Raw genomic sequence first — 20,910 nt, 5'->3', positions numbered from 1 at the left:
GTCCTCTTCCAGGCTCATTCTGGTTATTGGCACAATTCATTTCTTGAGAAGACCTTCAAGATGGCAGAGGAGTAAGAAGGGGAGATCAGCTTCCTCTCCACAAATACATCAAAAATACATCTACATGTGGAACAACACCTACAGAACACCTACTGAATGCTGGCAGAAGACCTCAGACTTCCCAAAAGACAAGAAAATCCCCACATACCTGGGTAGGGCAAAAGAAAAAACAGAGACAAAAGAATAGGGACAGGACCTGCGCCTCTGAAAGGGTGCTGTGAAGGAGGAAAGGTTTCCACACACTAGGAAGCTCCTTCACTGGTGGGGACAGGAGCCACTGGTGGGGAAGCTTTGGAGCCACAAAAGAAAGCCCAGCAACAGGGTGCAGAGGGCAAAGCAGAGAGATTCCCATACAGAGGATTGGTGCCAACCATCACCCACCAGCCTGAGATGCTTGTCTGCTCAGCTGCCGGGGTGAATGGGGGCTGGGAGCTGAGGCTTGGGCTTCGGAGGTCAGACCCCAGGGAGAGGACTGGGGTTGGCTGCATGAAGACAGCCTGAAGGGGGCTAGTGCACCACAGCTAGCCGGGAGGGAGTCCGGGAAAATGTCTGGACTTGCCGGAGAGGCAAGAGACCATTGTTTTGGGGTGCATGAGGAGAGGGGCTTTCTGCTCTGTGTGCACACAGAAGGCAGAGCACCGCCTAAGCGAGCTCCAGAGACGGGCACGAGCTGAGGCTATCATCTTGGACCCCAGAGGTGAGCATGGACCGCTACCGCTGCCGCTGCTGCCACCAAGAATCCAATGTACAAGCGCAGGCCACTACCCACACTGCCCCCTCCCACCCTGAAGCCTGTGCAGCATTCCACTTCCAGGGTCCCGTGATCCAGGGTCAACTTCCCCAGGAGAACACACAGTGTGCCTCAGGCCGTTGCAATGTCACACTGGCCTCCACTGCCACAGGCACACGCTGCATTCCAATTATGACTACCGTACCCCTCCCTATCCCCAGCCTCAGTGACCAAGAGAGCCCTAAGCAGTCACTGCTTTAACTCCCTACTGTCTGGGCAGGGAACAGAGATGCCTGAGGGAAGCCTACATGCAGGGGCAGGGCCAAAACCAAAGCTGAACCCCAGGAGCTGTGTAAACAAAGAAGAGAAAGGGAAATTTCTCTGTGCAGCCTCAGGAGCAGCAGATTAAATCCTTGCAATCGGATTGATAAACCCTGCAATTGTGGAATACCTGAATAAACAATGTTCCCAAAATTGAGGCAGTGGACTCTGGGAACAACTTTAGACTTGGGATTTGGTTTCTGCATTTGATTTGTTTCTGGTTTTATGTTTATCTTAGTTTAGTTTTTAGTTCCTGTTTTCAATGGTGGGTTTGTTTATTGGTTTGGTTGCTCTTTTCCTTTATTTTTGTTCCTCTTTTTGTGAGTGAGTGTGTGTGTCTGTTTCTTTGTGGATTTTGTCTGTTTAGTTTTGTTTTAACCATTTGTCCTGGAGTTCTGTCTGTTCATTTGGCGGGGGGCGGGTTGCTTTTTCTTTTTCTTACTTTTCTTCCATGCAACGTGGCTGGCAGAGACTTTGTGATCCAGTCAGGTGTCGGGTCTGAGCCTCCAATGTGGAAGAGAAAAGTCCAGGACACTGGACAACCAGAGAACTCCCAGCCGAATGTAATATTAATTGGCAACAGCTCTCCCAGAGATCTCCATCTCAAAACTAAGACCCAGCTCCACCCAATGGCCAGCAAGCTCCAGTGCTGGATGCCCCATGCCAAACAACAAGCAAGACAGGAACACAAGCCCACCCATTAGCAGAGGGGCTATCTAAGGTCATACAAAGTTCACAGACACCCCAAAACAAACCACCGGATGTGGCCCTGCCCACAAGAGGGACAAGATTCAGCCCCACCAACCAGAACACAGGCACCAGTCTCCACCACCAGAAAGCCTACAAGAGCCACTGAACCAACCTCACCGACTGGGGGAAGACACCAAAAATAAGAGGAACTACGAACCTTCAGGCTGCAAAAAGGAGACCCCAAACACAGTAAGTTAAGCAAAAGGAGAAGACAAAGGAATATACATCAGATGAAGGAGCAAGGTAAAAACCCACCAGACCAAACAAATGAAGAGAAAATAGGCAGTCTACCTGAAAAAGTATTCAGAATAGTGATAGTAAAGATGATTCAAAATCTCAGAAATAGAATGGAGAAAATACAAGAAATGTTTAACAAGGACCTAGGAAAAGTAAAGAGCATACAAACAATGATTAATGACACAGTAAATGAAATTAAAAATCCTCTAGAAGAAGTCAAGAGCAGAATAACTGAGGCATAAGAATAGATAAGTGACCTAGAAGATAGAATAAAGGAAATAACTGCCACAGAGCAGAATAATGAAAATAGAATGAAAAAAATTAAGGACAGTTTCAGAGACATCTGGAACAACATTAAGTGCACCAACATTCAAATTATAGGGGTCCAAGAATAAGAAGAGAAAAGGAAAGTGTCTGAGAAAATATTTGAAGAGATTATAGTTGAAAACTTCCCTAACATGGGAAAGGAAATAGCTACTCAAGTCCAGGAAGTGCAGAGAGTCCCATACAGTATAAATCCAAGGAGAAACATGCTAAGACACGTATTAATCAAACTACCAAAAGTTAAATACAAAGAAAAAATATTAAAAGCAGCAAGGGAAAGACAACAGATAACATACAAGGGAATCCCAATAAGGTTAACAGTTGATTTTTCAGCAGAAACTCTGCAAGCCAGAAAGGAGTGGCAGGACATATTTAAAGTGATGAAAGGGAAAAACCTACAACCAAGATTACTCTACCCAGCAAGGATCTCATTCAGATTCGACACAGAAATAAAAATCTTCACAGACAAAGAAAAGTTAGGAGAATTCAGTACCACTAAACGGGCTTTACAACAAATGCTAAAGGAACTTCTCTAGGTGGGGAACACAAGAGAAGGAAAAGACCTACAAAAACAAACACAAAACCTTATGAAAAAGGTAATAGGGACATATGTATTGATAATTACCTTTAATGTAAATGAATTAAATGCTCCAACCAAAAGACACAGACTGGCTGAATGGATGCAAAACAAGACCTGTATATATGTTGTTTACAAGAGACCCACTTCAGACCTAGGGACACATACAGAGTGAAAGTGAGGGGATGGAAAATGATATTCCATGCAAATGGAAATCAAAAGAAAGCTGGAGTAGCAATTATCATATCAGACAAAATAGACTTTAAAACAAAGACTATTACAAGAGACAAAGAAGGACACTACATAATGATCAAGGGATCAATCCAAGATGAAGATATAACAATTGTAAATATTTATGCACTGAACACAGGAGCACCTCAATACATAAGGCAAATGTCTTGTCTATTGTAAATAGTGCTTCAGTGAACATTGGGGGTATGTATCTTTCCAATTTATGGTTTTCTCCAGATATACGCCCAGGAGTGGGATTGCAGGATCATATGGTAGCTCTATTTTTAACCACTGTTCTTCATAGTGGCTGTACCAATTTACATTCCCACCAACAGTGTAGGAGGGTTCCTTTCTCTCCATACCCTCTTCAGCATTTATTATTTGTAGAATTTTTAATGATGCCATTCTGACAATTGTGAGGTCATACCTCATTGTAGTTTGATTTGCATTTCTCTAAAAATTAGCAGCATTGAGCACCTTTTCATGTGCCATTTGGCCATCTGTATGTCTTCTTTGGAGAAATGTCTATTTAGATATTCTCTCCATTTTTCAATTGTGTTCTTTGCTTTTTTGATATAGAGCTATATGACCGGTTTGTATATTTTGGAGATTAATCTCTTGTCAGTCCCTTCAATGCAAATATTTTCTCCCATTCTGTAGGTTGGCTTTTTATTTTGTTTATGGTTTCCTTTGCTGTGAAGAAGCTTCTAAGATTAATTAGGTCCCATTTGTTTATTTTTGTTTTCATTTCCATTATTCTAGGAGAAGGATCCAAAAAGATATTGTTGCGATTTATGTTAAAGTGTCCTGCCAATGTTTTCCTCTAGGAGTATCCAGTCTTACATTTAGGTCTTTAACCCATTTTGAATTTTGTGTGTGTGTGTGTGGTGTTAGAGAATGTTCTAGTTACATTCTTCTACATGTAGCTGTCCAGTTTTCCCAGCACCACTTACTGAAGTGACTGTCTTTTCTCCACTGTATATTCTTGCCTCCTTTGTCATAGATTAAGTAACTATAGGTGTGTGGGTTTACTTCTGGGCTTTCTATCCTGTTCCATTGATCCAAATTTCTGTTTTTGTGCCAGTACCATACTGTTTTGATAACTGTAGCTTTGTAGTATAGTCTGAAGTTGGGAAGCCTGATTCCTACAGATTCATTGTTCCTTCTCAGAATTGCTTTGTCTCTTCAGGGTCTTTCGTGTCTCCACAGAAATTTTAAAATTTTGGGTTCTATTTCTGTGAAAAATGCCATTGATAGTTTAATAGGGATTGCATTGAATCTGTACATTGCCTTGAGTAGTATAGTCATTTTGACAATATTGATTCTTCTAATCCAAGAACATGGTATATCTTTCTGTCTGTTTGTATCATCTTCAATTTCTTTCAACAGCCTCATAGTTTTGAGAGTACAGGTCTTTTGCCTCCCTAAGTAGGTTTATTCCTAGGTATTTTATTCTTTTTGATGCAGTTGTAAATGGGATTGTTTCCTTAATTTCTCTTTCTGAACTTTTTTGGTTAGTGTATAGAAGTGCAACAGATTTCTGTGTATTAATTTTGTATCCTCCAACTTTACTGAATTGATTGATGAGCCCTAGTAGTTTTCTGGTATCATTTTTAGGATTTTCTATGCATAGCATAATGTCATCTGCAAACAGTAACAGTTTTACTTCTTCTTTTTCAATTTGAATCATTTTAATTTGTTTTTCTTCTCTGGTGGCTGTTGCTAGGATTTCTTCCATACCTATGTTGAAGAAATGTGGTGAGAGTGGACATCCTTGTCTTGCTCCTGATCTTAGAGGAAATGCTTTCAGCTATTCACCATTGAGTATAATGTTAGCTGTGGGTTTGTCATATATGGCCTTTATTATGTTGAGGTAGGTTACCTCTCTGACCATTTTCTGGAGAATTTTTATCATAAATGGATGTTGAATTTTATCAAATGCTTTTTCTGCATCTATTGAGATGATATATGGTTTTTATTCTTCAATTTGTTGATGTGGTGTATCATACTCATTGATTTGGGGATATTGAAAAATTCTTGCATCCTTGGGATAGACCCTAATTGATCATGGTGTATGATCCTTTTAATGTGTTGTTGGATTTAGTTTGATAGTTTTTTGTCAAGGTTTTTTGGGTCTATATTCATCAATGATATTGGCTGGTAATATTCTTTTTGTGTGATATCTTTGTCTGGTTTGGGTATCACAGTAATGGCCTCATAGAATGAGTTGGGGAGTGTTCCTTCCTCTGCCATTTTTGGGAATAGTTTCAGAAGGATAGAAATTAACTGTTCTCTAAATGTTTGATAAAATTTGTCTGTGAAGCCATCTGGTCCTGAACTTTTGTTTGTTGGGAGTATTTTGATCAAAGATTCAATTTCAGTACTCATAATTGGTATGTTCATATCTTCTATTTATTCCTGACTCAGTCATGGGAAATCATACCATTTTAAGAATTTGTCCATTTGTTCTAAGTTGTACATTTTATTGGCATATAGTTGCCTGTAGTAGTCTCTTATGGCCTTTTGTATTTCTGTGGTGACAGTTGTAACTTCTTTTTCATTTTTAATTATATTGATTTGAGTCTTCTCCCCTTTTTTTATTTTTCTTGATGAGTCTGGCTAAAGGTTTATCAATTTTGTTTATGTTTTCAAGAAACAGTTTTAGTTTCATTGGTCTTTTCTATTGTTTACTCTTTTTAAATTTAATTTATTTTTTTATACAGCAGGTTCTTATTAGTTGTCCACATTATACGTATTAGTGTATATATGTCAATCCAAATCACCCAAATCATCACACCACCACCACCCTCCTCCACTTTGCCCCCTTGCTGTCCATACATTTGTTCTGTACATCCGTGTCTTAATTTCTGCCCTGCAAGCTGGTTCATCAGTACCATTTTTCGAGGTTCCACATACATGCGTTAATATACGATATTAGTTTTTCTCCTTCTGACTTACTTCACTCTGTATGACAGTCTCTAGATCTATCCACATCTCTACAAATGATTCAATTTCATTGCTTTTTATGGCTGAGTAACATTCCATTGTATATACGTAACACATCTTCTATATCCATTCATCTGTCGATGGGCATTTAGGTTGCTTCCATGTCCTGGCTATTCTAAATAGTTCTGCAATGAACATTGGGGTGCATGTGTTTTTTTCAATTATGGTATTCTTTGGGTATATGCCCAGTAGTGGAATTGTTGGGTCATGTGGTAATTCTATTTTTAGGTTTTAAGGAACCTCCTTACTGTTCTCCACAGTGGCTGTATCAATTTACATTCCCACCAACAGTGCAAGAGGGTCCCCTTTTCTCCACACCCTCTCCAGCATTTGTTGTTTGTAGATTTTCTGGTGATGCCCATTCTAACTGCTGTGAGGTGATACCTCACTGTAGTTTTGATTTGCATTTCTCTAATAATTAGTGATGTTGAGCAGCTTTTCATGTGCTTCTTGGCCATCTCTATGTCTTCTTTGAAGAAATGTTTATTTCGGTCTTCTGCTCATTTTTGGACTGGATTGTTTGCTTTTTTAATATTGAGCTGCATGAGCTGTTTTTATATTTTGGAGATTAATCCTTTGTCCATTGATTTGTTTGCAAATATTTTCTCCCATTCTGAGAATTGTCTTTTCATCTTGTTTGTAGTTTCCTTTGTTGTGCAAAGGCTTTTAAGTTTCACTAGGTCCCATTTGTTTATGTTTGTTTGTATTTCCATTACTCTAGGAGGTGGATCAAAGAAGATCTTGCTGTGATTTATGTCAAAGAGTGTTCTTCCTATGTTTTCCTCTAAGAGTTTTATAGTGTCCAGTCTTACATTTAGGTCTCTAATCCACTTTGAGTTTATTTTTGTGTATGGTGTTAGGGAGTGCTCTAATTTCATTCTTTTACATGTAGCTGCCCAGTTTTCCCAGCATCACTTATTGAAGAGACTGTCTTTTCTCCATGGTATATCCTTGCCTCCTTTCTCATAGATTAGTTGACCATAGGTGGGTGGGTTTATCTCTGAGCTTTCTATCCTGTTCCATTGATCTATATTTCTGTTTTTGTGTCAGTACATATTGTCTTGATTACTGTAGCTTTGTAGTATATTCTGAAGTCAGGGAGTCTGATTCCTCCAGCTCCATTTTTTTCCTTCAAGACTGCTTTGGCTATTCAAAGTCTTTTGTGTCTCCATACAAATTTTGAGATTTTTTTGTTCTAGTTCTGTAAAAAATGTCATTGGTAATTTGATAAGGATTGCATTGAATCTGTAGATTGCTTTGGGTAGTATAGTCATTTTCACAATATTGATTCTTCCAATTCAAGAACATGGTATATCTCTCCATCAGTTTTTATCATCTTTAATTTCTTTCATCAGTGTCTTACAGTTTCTGCATACAGGTCTTTTGTCTCCTTAGGTAGGTTTATTCCTAGGTATTTTATTCTTTTTGTTGCAATGGTAAATGAGAGTGTTTCCTTAATTTCTCTTTCAGATTTTTCATTGTTAGTGTATAGGAATGCAAGAGATTTCTGTGCATTAGTTTTGTATCCTGCAACTTTACCAAATTCATTGATTAGCTCTACTAGTTTTCTGGCAGCATCTTTAGGATTATCTATGTATAGTATCATGTCATCTGCAAACAGTGACAGTTTTACTTCTTCTTTTCCAATTTGTATCCCTCTTATTTCTTTCTCTTCTCCAACTGCTGTGTCTAGGACCTCCAAAACTATGTTGAATAATAGTGGTGAGAGTGGACATACTTATCTTGTTCCTGATCTAAAAGGAAATGCTTTCAGTTTTTCACCATTGAGAATGATGTTTGCTGTGGGTTTGTCGAATATGGCCTTTATTATGTTGAGGTAGTTTCCCTCTATGCCCACTTTCTGTAGAGTTTTTTTATCATAAATGGGTGTTGAATTTTGTCAGAAGCTCTTTTTGCATCTATTGAAATGATTATATGGATTTTCTTCTTCAATTTATTAATATGGTGTATCATATCAATTGATTTGCATATATTGAAGAATCCTTGCATCCCTGGGATAAATCCCTTTTGATCATGGTGTATGATCCTTTTAATGTGTTGTTGGATTTTGTTTGCTAGTATTTTGCTGAGGATTTTTGCATCTATATTCATCAGTGATATTGGTCTGTAATTTTCTTTTCTTGTAATATCTTTGTCTGGTTTTGGTATCATGGTGATGGTGGCCACATAGAATAGGTTTGGGAGTTTTCCTTCCTCTGCAATTTTTTGGAAGAATTTGAGAAGGATGGGTGTTAGCTCTTCTCTAAATGTTTGATAGAATTCACCTGTGAAGCCATTTGGTCCTGGACACTTGTTTGTTGGAAGATTTTTAATGACAGTTTCAATTTCATTCCTTGTGATTGGTCTATTCATATTTTCTATTTCTTCCTGGTTCAAGCTTATAAGGTTATACCTTTCTAAGAAGTTTTCCATTTCTTCCAGGTTGTCCATTTTATTGGCATACAGTTGCTTATAGTAGTCTCTTAGGATACTTTGTATTTCTGTGGTGTCTGTTGTAACTTCTCCTTCATTTCTAATTTTATTGATAGGAGTCCTCTCCCTCTTTTTCTTGATGTATCTGGCTAATAGTTTATCAATTTTGTTTATCTTCTCAAAGAACCAGCATTTAGTTTTACTGATCTTTGCTATTGTCTTCTTTGTTTCTATTTCATTTATTTCTGCTCTGATCTTTAAGATTCCTTTCCTTCTACTAACTTTGGGTTTTGTTTGTTCTTCTTTCTCTAGTTCTTTTAGGTGTAAGGTTATGTTGTTCTTGAGGTAGAATTGTATTGATATAAACTTCCCTCTTAGAACTGCTTTTGCTGCATACCATAGGTTTTGGATCATCGTGTTTTCATTGTCATTTGTCTCTCGGTATTTTTTTTTATTTCCTCTTTGATTTCTTCAGTGATCTCTTGGTTATTTAGTAACCTATTGTTTAGCCTCCATGTGTTTGTGTTTTTTACATTTTTTCCCCCTGTAATTGATATCTAATCTAATAGCGTTGTGGTCAGAAAAGATGCTTGATATGATTTCAATTTTCTTAAATTCACTGAGGCTTGATATGTGACCCAAGATGTGACCTATCCTGGAGAATGTTCTGTGTGCAGTTGAGAAGAAAGTGTAATCTGCTTTTTTTGGCTGGACTGTCCCATAAATATCAATTAAATCTATCTGGTCTATTGTGTCATTTAAAGCTTGTGTTTCCTTATTAATTTTCTGTTTGTATGCTCTGTCCAGTGGTGTAAGTGAGGTGTTAAAGTCCCCCACTATTACTGTGTTACTGTCGATTTCCTCTTTTATAGCTGTTAGCCATTGCCCTATGTATTGACTTGCTCCTATGTTGGGTGCATATATATTTATAACTGTTATATCTTCTTCTTGGACGGATCTTTTGATCATTATGTAGTGTCCTTCCTTGTCTCTTGTAGCATTTTTTATTTTAAAGTATATTTTGTCTCATATGAGCATTGTTACTCCAGCTTTCTTTTGATTTCCATTTGCATGGAATATCTTTTTCCATCCCCTCACTTTCAGTCTGAATGTGTCCCTAGGTCTGAAGTGGGTCTCTTGTAGACAGCATATATATGAGTTTTGTTTTTGTATCCATTCACCAAGCCTGTGTGTTTTGGTTGGAGCATTTAATCCATTCATGTTTAAGGTAATTATCGATATGTATGTTCCTATGACCATTTTCTTAATTGTTTTGGGTTTGTTTTGTAGGTCCTTTTCTTCTCTTGTGTTTCCCACTTAGAGAAGTTCCTTTAGCATTTGTTGTAGAGCTGGTTTGGTGGTGCTGAATTCTCTTAGCTTTTGCTTGTCTGTAAAGCTTTCGATTTCTTCATCGAATGTGAATGAGATCCTTGCCGGGTAGAGTAATCTTGGTTGTAGGTTCTTCCCTTTCATCACTTTATGTATCATGCCACTCCCTTCTCGCTTGTAGAGTTTCTGCTGAGAAATCAGCTGTTAACCTTATGGGAGTTCCCTTGTATGTTATTTATCGTTTTTCCCTTGTTGCTTTCAGTAATTTTTCTTTGTCTTTAATTTTTGTCAGGTTGATTACTGTGTGTCTTGGCATGTTTCTCTTTGGGTTTATCCTGTATGGGACTCTCTATGCTTCCTGGACTTCAGTGGCTCTTTCTTTTACCATGTTAGGGAAGTTTTCAACTATAATCTCTTCAAATATTTTCTTGGGTGTTTTCTTTCTCTCTTTTCCTTCTGGGACCCCTATAATGTGAATGTTGTTGAGTTTAATGTTGTCCCAGTTCTCTCTTAGGCTGTCTTCATTTTTTTTTTCATTCCTTTTTCTTTATTCTGTTCCGTAGCAGTGTATCCCACCATTCTTTCTTCCAGGTCATTTATCCTTTCTTCTGCCTCAGTTTTTCTGCTATTGATTCCTTCTAGTGTAGTTTTCATTTCAATTATTGCATTGTTACTTTCTGTTTATTTGTTCTTTAATTCTTCTAGGTCTTTGTTAAACATTTCGTGCATCTTCTCGATCTTTGCCTCCATTCTTTTTCTGAGGTCCTGGGTCATCTTCACTTCATTATTCTGAATTCTTTTTTTGGAAGGTTGCCTATCTCCACTTCATTTAGCTGTTTTTCATGGGTTTTATCTTGTTCCTTCATCTGGTAGGTAGCCCTCTGCCTTTTCATCCTGTGTATCTTTCTGTGAATGTGGTTTTTGCTCCACAGGCTGCAGGATTGTAGTTCTTATTGCTTCTGCTGTCTGCTCTCTTGTGGATGAGGCTATCTAAGAAGCTTGTGCAAGTTTCCTGATGGGAGGGACTGGTGGTCGGTAGAGCTCTCGTGGACAGAACTCAGTAAAATTTTAATCAGCTTGTCTTCTGATGGATGGGGCTCCGTTCCCTCCCTGCTGGTTGTTTGGCATAAGGCAACCCAACACTGGAGCCTACCTGAGCTCTTTAGTGGGGCTAATGGTGGACTCTGGGATGGCTCATGCCAAGGTGTACTTCCTAGAACTTCTGCTGCCAGTGTCCTTGTCCTCACAGTGAGCCACAGCCACCCTCCGCCTCTCCAGGAGACCCTCCAACACAAGCAGGTAGGTCTGGTTCAGTCTCCTATGGGGTCACTGCTCCTTCCACTTGCTCCTGTTGCACACACTACTTTGTGCGTGCCCTCCAAGAGATGAGTCTCTATTTTCCCCTGTCCTGTGGAAGTTATGCAATGAAATCCCACTTGCCTTCAAAGTCTGATTCTCTGGGTATTCTTCCTCCCGTTTTCAGACACCCAGGTTCGGCAGCCTTATGTGGGTTTCAGAATCTTCACTCCAGTGGCTGGACTTCTGTGGTATAATTGTTCTCCAGTTTGTGAGTCACCCACTCAGTGGGTATGCAATTTGACTTTATTGTGATTGTGCCCCTCCTACCATCTTATTGTGGCTTCTCCTTTGTCTTTGGATGTGGCGTATCTTTTTTGGTGAGTTTCAGTGTCTTCCTGTTAATGATTGTTCAGCAGTTATTTGTTATTCCAGTGCTCTCCCAAGAGGGAGTCTATTTGAAACCTTCTGCTGCACTTTCTCATCTTCCATTTTCTTTGACTTTACTCTCTGATGATATCTTCGCTTCCAACTGGCACAGATGAGGCAGCCTCATAGTCTGCAATGCGGCGCTGTACCAGGACAGGCATGAGCTGAATGTAAGCAGCCATGAGTCAGTGATTGGAATGGATCAGCTTCCCAGCATAGCTGTGCAGACAAGCCTCCTCCTCAGCATCCAGAGCTCGGTGGTGCAAACTGGGCATGCAGCACTGTAAGCAGAGTTCCATCATCCGATTGTAGACCAACAGGAAGTCCCACAGGTTTCTCAGCTGCTGCTGCTGCTGTTGCCTCTGCTGCTCCATCACCTCTATTGTTTTCTTAGTCTCATTTATTTCTTCTCTCATCTTTATGATTTCTTTCTACTAAATTTGTGGGGTTCTTTTTCTTTGTCTAGTTACTTTAAGTGTAAGGTTAAATTTTGTTTTGTTTTGTTTTGTTTTTGAGATATTCCTTGTTTCCTAAGATAAAATTGTATTGCTATAAGCTTCCCACTTAGAACTACTTTTGCTACACTCCATAGGTCTTAGATCATCCTGTTTTCATTTTCATTTGTCTCTAGGTATTTTTTGATTTCCTCTTTTATTTATTTTTTATTCAACAAATTTCCATTTGTTGTTTAGTAATGTATTGTTTAACCTCCACATGTTTCTAGGTTTTTTTGTAGTTTTTTTTTTCTTGTAGTTTATTTCTAATTTCATAGCATTGTGGTCTGAAAAGATCCTTGGTATGATTTCAATTTTCTTAAATTTTCATAGGCTTGGTTTGTGGCCTAGCATGTGATCTATTCTGGAGAATGTTCCATGTGCACTTGAAAAGAATGTGTATTCTGCTGCCTTCAGATGGAATGCTCTATAGTTATCAATTAAATTCATCTGATCTAATATGTCATTTAAGGCATGTGTTTCCTTATTGATTTTCTGTCTGGATTATTTGTCCATTGATGTAAATGGAGTGTTAAAGCTCCCACTATTGTTGTTTTACTGTCAATTTCTCCTTTTACAGCTCTTAGCATTTTATAGCATATATAAATTAGGATGCACCTCTGTTGGGTGTACATATATTTACAATTATTATACCTCTTCTTGATCATTATGTAGTGTCCTTCCTTATCTCTTGTAACAGTCTTTAGTTTAAAGTCTACTTTGTCTGATATGGGTGTTGCTACCCTTGCTTTCTTTTGATTTCCATTTGCATCGAATACCCTTTTCCATCCCCTCACATTCAGTGTGTATGTGTTCCTAGATCTGAAGTAGGGCTCTTGTAGACAGCATATGTACAGATCTTGTTTCTGTATCAATTCCACCAGTCTATGTCTTTTGGTTGGAGAATTTAATCCATTTACATTTAAGGTAATTATCAAAATGTGTGTTCTTATTACCATTTTCTTAATAGTTTTGGATTTGTTTTTGTAGGTCTTTTCTTCCTCTCCTCTTTTGTTCTCTTCTCTTGTGATTTGATGACTGTCTTTAGTGTTGTGTTTGGATTCCTTTTTCTTTTTTGTGTGTATATCTATTATAGAATTTTCATTTGCATTTGCCATGAGGTTTTGATATAGCAGTCTGTATATATACATGATTGTTTTAAGTTGCTGATCTCTTAATTTCAAATGCATTTCAAATATCCTGCATTTGTACTCTCCTCCTCTCACAATTAATAGTTTTGATTTCATATTTGCGTGTGGATGATATCCTACCTTTACTGTATAATTCCCTTTACTGGTGAGCTTTCCCATTTCATAATTTTCTTGTTTCTAGTTGTGGTCTTTTTTTTTTTTCCACTTAGAGAATTTCCTTTGGCAGTTGTTGTAATGCTAGTTTGGTGGTGCTGAATTCTTCTATTTTTTGCCTTTAAAACTTTGATTTGTCCATCAAATCTGAACAAGAGCCTTGCTGGGTAGAGTATTCTTGGTTGTAGGTTTTTTCCCTTTCATCACTTTAAGTATATTGTGCCACTCTTTTCTGGCCTTCAGAAAAAGAAATTAGCTGATAGTCTTATGGGGATTTCCCTGTGTGTTATTTGTTCCTTTTCCCTTGTTGATTTTAATATTTTCTCTTTGTCTTTAATTTTTGTCAGTTTGATCAATATTTGTCTCAGCATGTTCTGCCTTGGGTTAATTCTGTATGGGACTCTCTGTGCTTCCTGGACTTGGGTGACTCTTTCCATTTCCATGTTAGGGAAGTTTTCAGCTATCATCTCTTCAAATACTTTCTCTCCCTTTCTCTCCCTCTTCTCCTTCTGGGACCCTTATAATGCAAATGTTGGAGGGTTTCCCATTGTCCCAGAGGTCTCTTAAACTGTCCTCATTTCTTTACGTTCTTTTTACTTTATCCTGTTTCATGGCAGCACTGATCCATTATTCTGCCTTGTTTATTCTTCTATTGGTTCCTTCTTGGGTATTTTTCATTTCAGTTATTTTATTATTCAACTCTCTTTGGTTGTTCTTTATATTTTCTATCTCCTTGCTTTAAAATTCTTGTAACTTCTTGCTCTGTGCATCCATTCTTTTCCTGAGTTCTTGGGTCATCTTTACAATCATTACTCAGAACTCTTTCTCAAGTAGATTGCTTATCTCCACTTCACTTAGTTGATCTTGTGGGGTTTTATCTTGTTCCTTTGTCTGGAACATATTCCTTGATGTCTCATTTTGTTTAAATTTCTATTTGTATTTTTATGTATGTAGTAGCTCAGTTACATTTTTCAACCTTGAAGAAGTCGCCTTCAGTAGAGGATGTCCTATGTATCCCAGCAGTACACTCCACTCTCGTCACCCAAGGGCCAGGGACCAACTGCTTCCAAAGTAGGTTCTGACCTGTGTTTGCAGACTCAGTTCTGCAGGCTGCAGGACTGTAGTTTCCTTCCCTCTGGTGTCTGGCCCCTGGTGGATGAAACAGGTCTAGAGGCTTGTCTACTTTGGTTGATTTCTTCTATTGCTTCCTGTTTTCAATTTCATTGATTTCAGTTCTAATTTCTATTATTTCTTTTCTTCTACTTACTTTGTATTTAATTTTCTCTTTTTTTTTCTATTTCCCTAAGGCAAAATCTTTGATTGTTAATTTTAGTGGCTTCTTTTCTAATACAAGCATTCAATGCTATAACTTTCCCTCTAATCATTGCTTTCATTGCATGGCACAAATTTTGATAAGCTGTGCTTAGGTTTTCATTTAGTCACAATATTTTTTAAACTCTCTTGAGATTTATTTTTTTGACACATGTGCTATTTAGAAGTGTGTTGTGTAATCCCCGAGTATTTTGGGATTTTCTTCTTGTTGTTTTTCTGTTACTGATTTCTAATTTAACTTCATCATGGTCTGAGAAAGGATGTGATGTATACCCTTTTAATATGTTAAAGTATATTTTACAGTCCAGAATTTGGTCCATCTTGGGGAATGTTCCATGTAAATTAAAGAAAAATATGTATTCTGTTGTTGGATGAAGTGTACATGCCAATTATATCCACTCAATTAATGGTGTTGTTGAGGTCTATCATGTCCTTATAGATTTTCTATCTGCTTTGTCTATCCATTTCTGATACAGGGGTATTGAAGACTCTAGCTACAATGTGGGCTCATCTATTTTTTCTTGATATATTCTCAAGCCCAGATATTTTTACCTCAGTGGTGTCCAGTTGACTTAGGAAGCCTATTAAAAGCATTCTTTCTTTCTGTTGCTGTGTTTTTTATCTCTAGGATTTCTTTTTTAGTTCTTTCTTATCATTTCCTTCTCTCTACTTACACTGCTGACCCATTCTTTTCTTTTTCTTTTTTCTTTTTTTTTGGGCTGGGCCATGCAGCATGTAGGATTTTATTTCCCCAACCAGAGATCAAACCCATGCCCCCTGCAGTGGAAGCACAGAGTCTTAACCACTGGACTGCCAGGGAATTCCCACCCATCCATTCTTGTATGTGTTCTACTTTATCCATTAGAGACTTTAGCATATTAATCATAGCTGTTTTAAATTCCTGGTCCAATAATTCCAACAGTCCTGCCATCTCTGGTTCAGACGCTTGATCTGTCTCTTCAAATTTTGTCTTTTGCATTTTATTATGTCTTATAAATTTTTTCTTGATAGCTGAACATGACACACCAAGTAAAATTAACTGCTGTAAATAGGCCTTTAGTAATGTGGTAGTGAGCTGTGTGGGGAAGGGATGAATTGTAGAGTCCTGTGATTAGGTATCAGTCTTTTGGTGAGCTTGTGCCCCTGGACTGTGAACTTCACAAATGTTTCTCAGTTTTTCCTCTTCCCCCTTGGGTGGGACAGTATATAGAGGACTGGAATTGGGTATTTCCCTTCCCCAGTTCAGTAGGATCTGATAATATCCTAGGTTCTGGTTAACTAGTTTCCCCTAGGACAGGACTTGTTAAGAAGAACAGTGTGCTCTGTGGTATCTCAAAATGTTTCCTTTTCTCTTCCCCCTGCTGGAAGCATGAGGAGATTTTTCTCCTATGTTTACTACAGGAACCTGGTCCAGTTCCTGGAGGTTAATTTTGCAATATTGTAGGGAACCTCTATGACAGGGTCATCCTGGAGTTTTTAACTCTTAGAGGACACACACTGAGCTTCCAGCAATTTTTAATTGCAGTTCAGGTTTTCCTATCCAGGCACTGGTTCTTATGGCAGTTTCTGCTTGTGAGTCTCTGCTCAGTAAACCATGATTTCCTGTATTTGCCTGTCCATCTCTCCAATCTTAGACACATTGTTTGCCCCGTGTCCTTCTTCTCTTAAGGATCTAAGAAGAGTTGCTGATTTTTCAGTCTGTTTAGCTTTTTACCTGTTGTTAGGGCAGTGTTTTCACTTCCAAGCTCCTTACATGTGGAACTTGAAACTCCTTCAAGTCTTTGACTAAATATTATTTTATTAGACAGGACTTTTCTGACTATCTTATGTAAATAGTAACACCACCTGCAATCCCCATTCACTTGCCTTCCCCCTTTCTGCTTTATTTTTCTCCATGCCAGTAATTCCTTTGTGATGTATGATATACTTACTTAATCATTCATAATTATGCTCAATTATGGCAAGAGTTCTGCTTACCACTACATCCTCAGTGTCTAGAAGAGTGCCCAACATATAATAGGGGTTCAAGAAATATTTCCTTAATAGATGAATGAATGAGTTAGAGTCCTGCTTTGATCTTTGCTATTATATTCTGCAACTCAGCCTCTTACTTATTCCCTTTAAGTGCTATGAAACTTTGAGAGGTAATGATATTATTTGAGGGAAACATTTCCCATATTGTTCTCATTGATTTTCTTTTTCCTAGAAGTCAGTGGTTAGGATCTGAGGCAGAGATATGACTGTGAATATGCTTTTGCCTCCCTGTCCCTTATCTCTATCTTTGATGCCCCTCTAATCTAGTCTTTTACATTAGAGCTTTGCTCCCTTGGCAACTTTCAATCTTCCACTTCTCTGTCTAAAGCCACGTAGGTCCCAGGAGAGTAACACAAAACCTTCTCGGCAGATGCTATGTCATTAATAGAATGATAACCACACACTTTTCTGGTATCTGTGCAAGTTCTATTGTAAAAATGAACCTAGAAGTAATGTGTAGCTGGTAATATGTATCAGAAATTAAAATTGAATGAAATTATGCCTTTGTTCTACAAGGTACTATGGAGATAAAAATAAACATAACAAATCTCATGATAATATGGACAATAAAAATACCCAATATATAAAAACTGCTGTTAGTTCCCTTTCTACTATCTCCACACTGAAGTAGCAAGAACACTAACTTGGCAGTCAGAAGACATGGACCCTATCTTTTGATCTCTGATAGATGTCATTGATCAGCTATGTGACCTTAGATATGTCTCTCTCAGTTGTTCAGGCTAATATCGTTGACTTCATTTTTCACTCTTCTCTTTCTCTAATAACTTAATACAATCCATTAGGAAATCTTGTGCATCTAACTTCAAATTATACCCAGGATTGAAACACCAGTTTCACTGGTATTACCCTGGATCAAGCTACTGTCCTCTCTTCTCTGGGCTTCTGTTTTCTCCTTTCCAAACTTAGACAACTCCTGAAATCACCTCCACCTCTAGTATTATCAAGTCTATGGATTTTGTGACTGAGAGGTTTTGGAAACTTTGGTGCACTATCCCCAAGAAAAGAATGTATGTCATTTTTTGCTACCAAAATAAAAGTGAGCATGTGGGCAGCTTTTATCCTAACAAACAAGGGAGGAATTTCCACTCATAATATATCCAGAGAATCCAGACCCAGGAACCAGGACATGTGGAAATTGGTAAGGCCTGCTGATCAGTTGCCATCTGAAATGTTTTTACTCACAACACTTCTGACACAAAATGTGTGGGTTGTTTTTCACACCAATAACCAGTTCTCCAATTCACTGGACACGAACTAGGTGTCCTATAATTCACCTCTCTGTTCTGACGCTAGACACCTGGAGTTAGGGCAGACCCCATAGATTAAGGACTCAGTCTTACAAGACTGCCCCCACATAAGACAACAGTCTCAAGTATTCAGTGCCCAAGCCACCCACACTTCTCTCCAACTTGGCTACAAATTTGGGAGTTCCACAGCCCTGCCTTTTCAGGTTCAATAATTTGCTAGAATGACTCACAGAACTCAGGAAAACACCTTACTTACTATTAGAGGTTTATTATAAAGGATATGATTCAAGAACAGCCAAATGTAAGTGACACTTCAAGCAAGGTAGTGTGGGGGAGGGAGGGACCAAGAGTTGCCATGCCTTCCCTGGACATGTCACCCTTTCAGCACCTGGATCCATTCACCAACCAGGAAGCGCTCTGACATCTGTTGTTTAGGGTTATTTATGGAGGCTCCATTACAGAGGCATGATTGACTAAATCATTTGACACCAGCAATTAACTCAAGCTCCAGCCTTTCTCTGTTTCCAGAAGATTGGGGGGATGGGACTGAAATTCCAACCCTCTAATATGGCTTGCTCTTTCTATTGGGGACAAGCCCCAAACATGAAGCTACCCGGATCCACAGCCCCAGTCACCTCATTAGCATACAAAAGATAGTATTATCACTCCAGAGGAGTTTTAGGAGCTGTGTGCCAGAAACCAGGGACAAAAAACATTTATTTTTTGTTGTATCATGTCACTAAACCCACAACTTCTCTTTGCCTCGTATAGAGAATTCCTGGCTAGGCTATTCAATTCAATCTGTTCTTTCAGACTTCATTGTCTCTTTGGGACAATCTGGAGCCAAATTAAAATTTTAAAAAATAATAAGCATATGTATAGTCATCTTTTTCTAAAAAGCATGATTTTATTAATACAATAAGAAGCCAAATATTGTTGTAAAGATGAGCTTCACATAATCAGAGGCAGAAACACAAAATCTTACCCTGATATATAGGTCAGTCTTACACCTTCAAATAAAGCTGCAAATGTAAGCAGCTCTTTGCAGGAAACTGTCTTCAGCAGGAAGCCTCTTTATTCTTGTCACTTTAACAAAGCTACATTGTAACTAAATTTTAAATCAGGAGCCCCCATGCTCTACTCATGTTCAGCCTAAACACACCATTCAAATCTTTTGATCACAAATACCTTGCCTAAGCTGTTGGTTCTTTCCATACATCAAAGAAGTAGAAATGAAGAATAAGTAAATAACAGATGACAAGATCCTTTCCCTAGCTTCTCCTTCAGTAATCTCATGAACAAACTATGTGAGCAAGATAGCATCTAAAAAAAATCACAAAAAGTTGACAAGCTTGCACACAGTGGGAGATGGTGACTAGTATGAACCCTTATCTCAATGATTATGTGAGCTTACTTTCCCTTTTCCCTTTAAAAACTTTCATGGCCAAGCAGAATCTTCAGAGTTGGTTTGGGGGGACATGAGTCCACCTTCTCCCCAGATTGCCAGCTTTTCTGATTAAAGCAAATTTCCTTTCTACCAACACTTGCCTCTCAAGTATTAATTTTTGAGTGGCAAGCATCTGGACCTGAGTTCAGTAACACAAATGGTCTGAGACTGATATGTTTATTTTGAAAGTTAGCTGGCTTTATTAGTTAAAGATCTTTTGGTTGTGTATCAATCAGAATAACTTAATTTATGCTACACTAGCAAACTACCTCAAAATCATAGTGGCTTGTAATAACAAAGTTTTATTTCTTGTTCACATTACACATCCTTCTTGAATCAGCTGGGATACCTCATACCAGGGCCCAGACTGACCATTTCAATAGATGTCAGTCTCCATTTTGGAGGGAAAGAGCTCTGAATGCCTTGAGCTTTGTCCTGGAATAAAATGCTCTGTGCTGGAAGTGACACCTGTAACCACAGCATACAGCACATTGTCTAGAACTAGTCATGTGGTACTCCTCAACCAGAAAGGCAGGAGTGAGGAAGTATAATACTTTTGTGTGTCCAGCGCTGGAAGATTTGATGAACAGCATTATCAAGTACATACATGTTTCAAGGGACAGAAGCACAGTGTAAACTACTTAAGCAGAAAGAAAAATCAGTTTTTAAAGGATCTCAGAAACCACTAGAACCAGAGAAGAAAACAAAACTCTCTCTTCAACTCTCTCTTGCCTCTTTTTTGTGCATATCCATTCCTCTTTTCCTCTCCATACTCTGGCTTCTTCTAATTCTCAGGGACATACAAGCAAGGTGGCTGGCATCAGATCACTAGCTTTATATCTTATCATTTGGATACTCTATTAAAACTGGCTTCTTATTTCCATACCAGGTGAAAGACCCTGATTGTTCATGCCTGTGTCAAATGCTCACAAATGGTGTAAATAATTCTTCTGTGTATCAGGGTCAAAAGCAAGAAGATTCTTCTGTGTGTCAGGGTCAAAACAGCTTCCTTGTGAATGTGAGCAGTAACAGTTCTTAGAGGAAGAGGTTGTTTGGCAGACAATACATAAATAAATAAGTTGTGTTTCCTACAAGATTCTTTGTGCATAAGACAGTGCAAAAACAGTGCCTTTGAGCTTCCCCTGTGGGCTTAAGGAATGAATGTAAGGGGGGGGGAATGTTATTTAAAAATTGATATTTGAATAGCTAGTTTTTGTTCAGTTCTTCGTAATATCTGAAGTTGAAGATTTCTATATTTACTACAAAGAAGCTTGAGTGAGACGTGCCCTAATATTTAGCACCTGCATG

This window comes from Mesoplodon bidens (assembly GCF_964165515.1).
Source record: "Mesoplodon bidens genome assembly, chromosome: 2".
Classification (NCBI taxonomy): Eukaryota; Metazoa; Chordata; class Mammalia; order Artiodactyla; family Ziphiidae; genus Mesoplodon; species Mesoplodon bidens.
The sequence above is the reverse complement of the archived record's forward strand: the minus strand, read 5'-3'. Positions refer to the sequence as shown.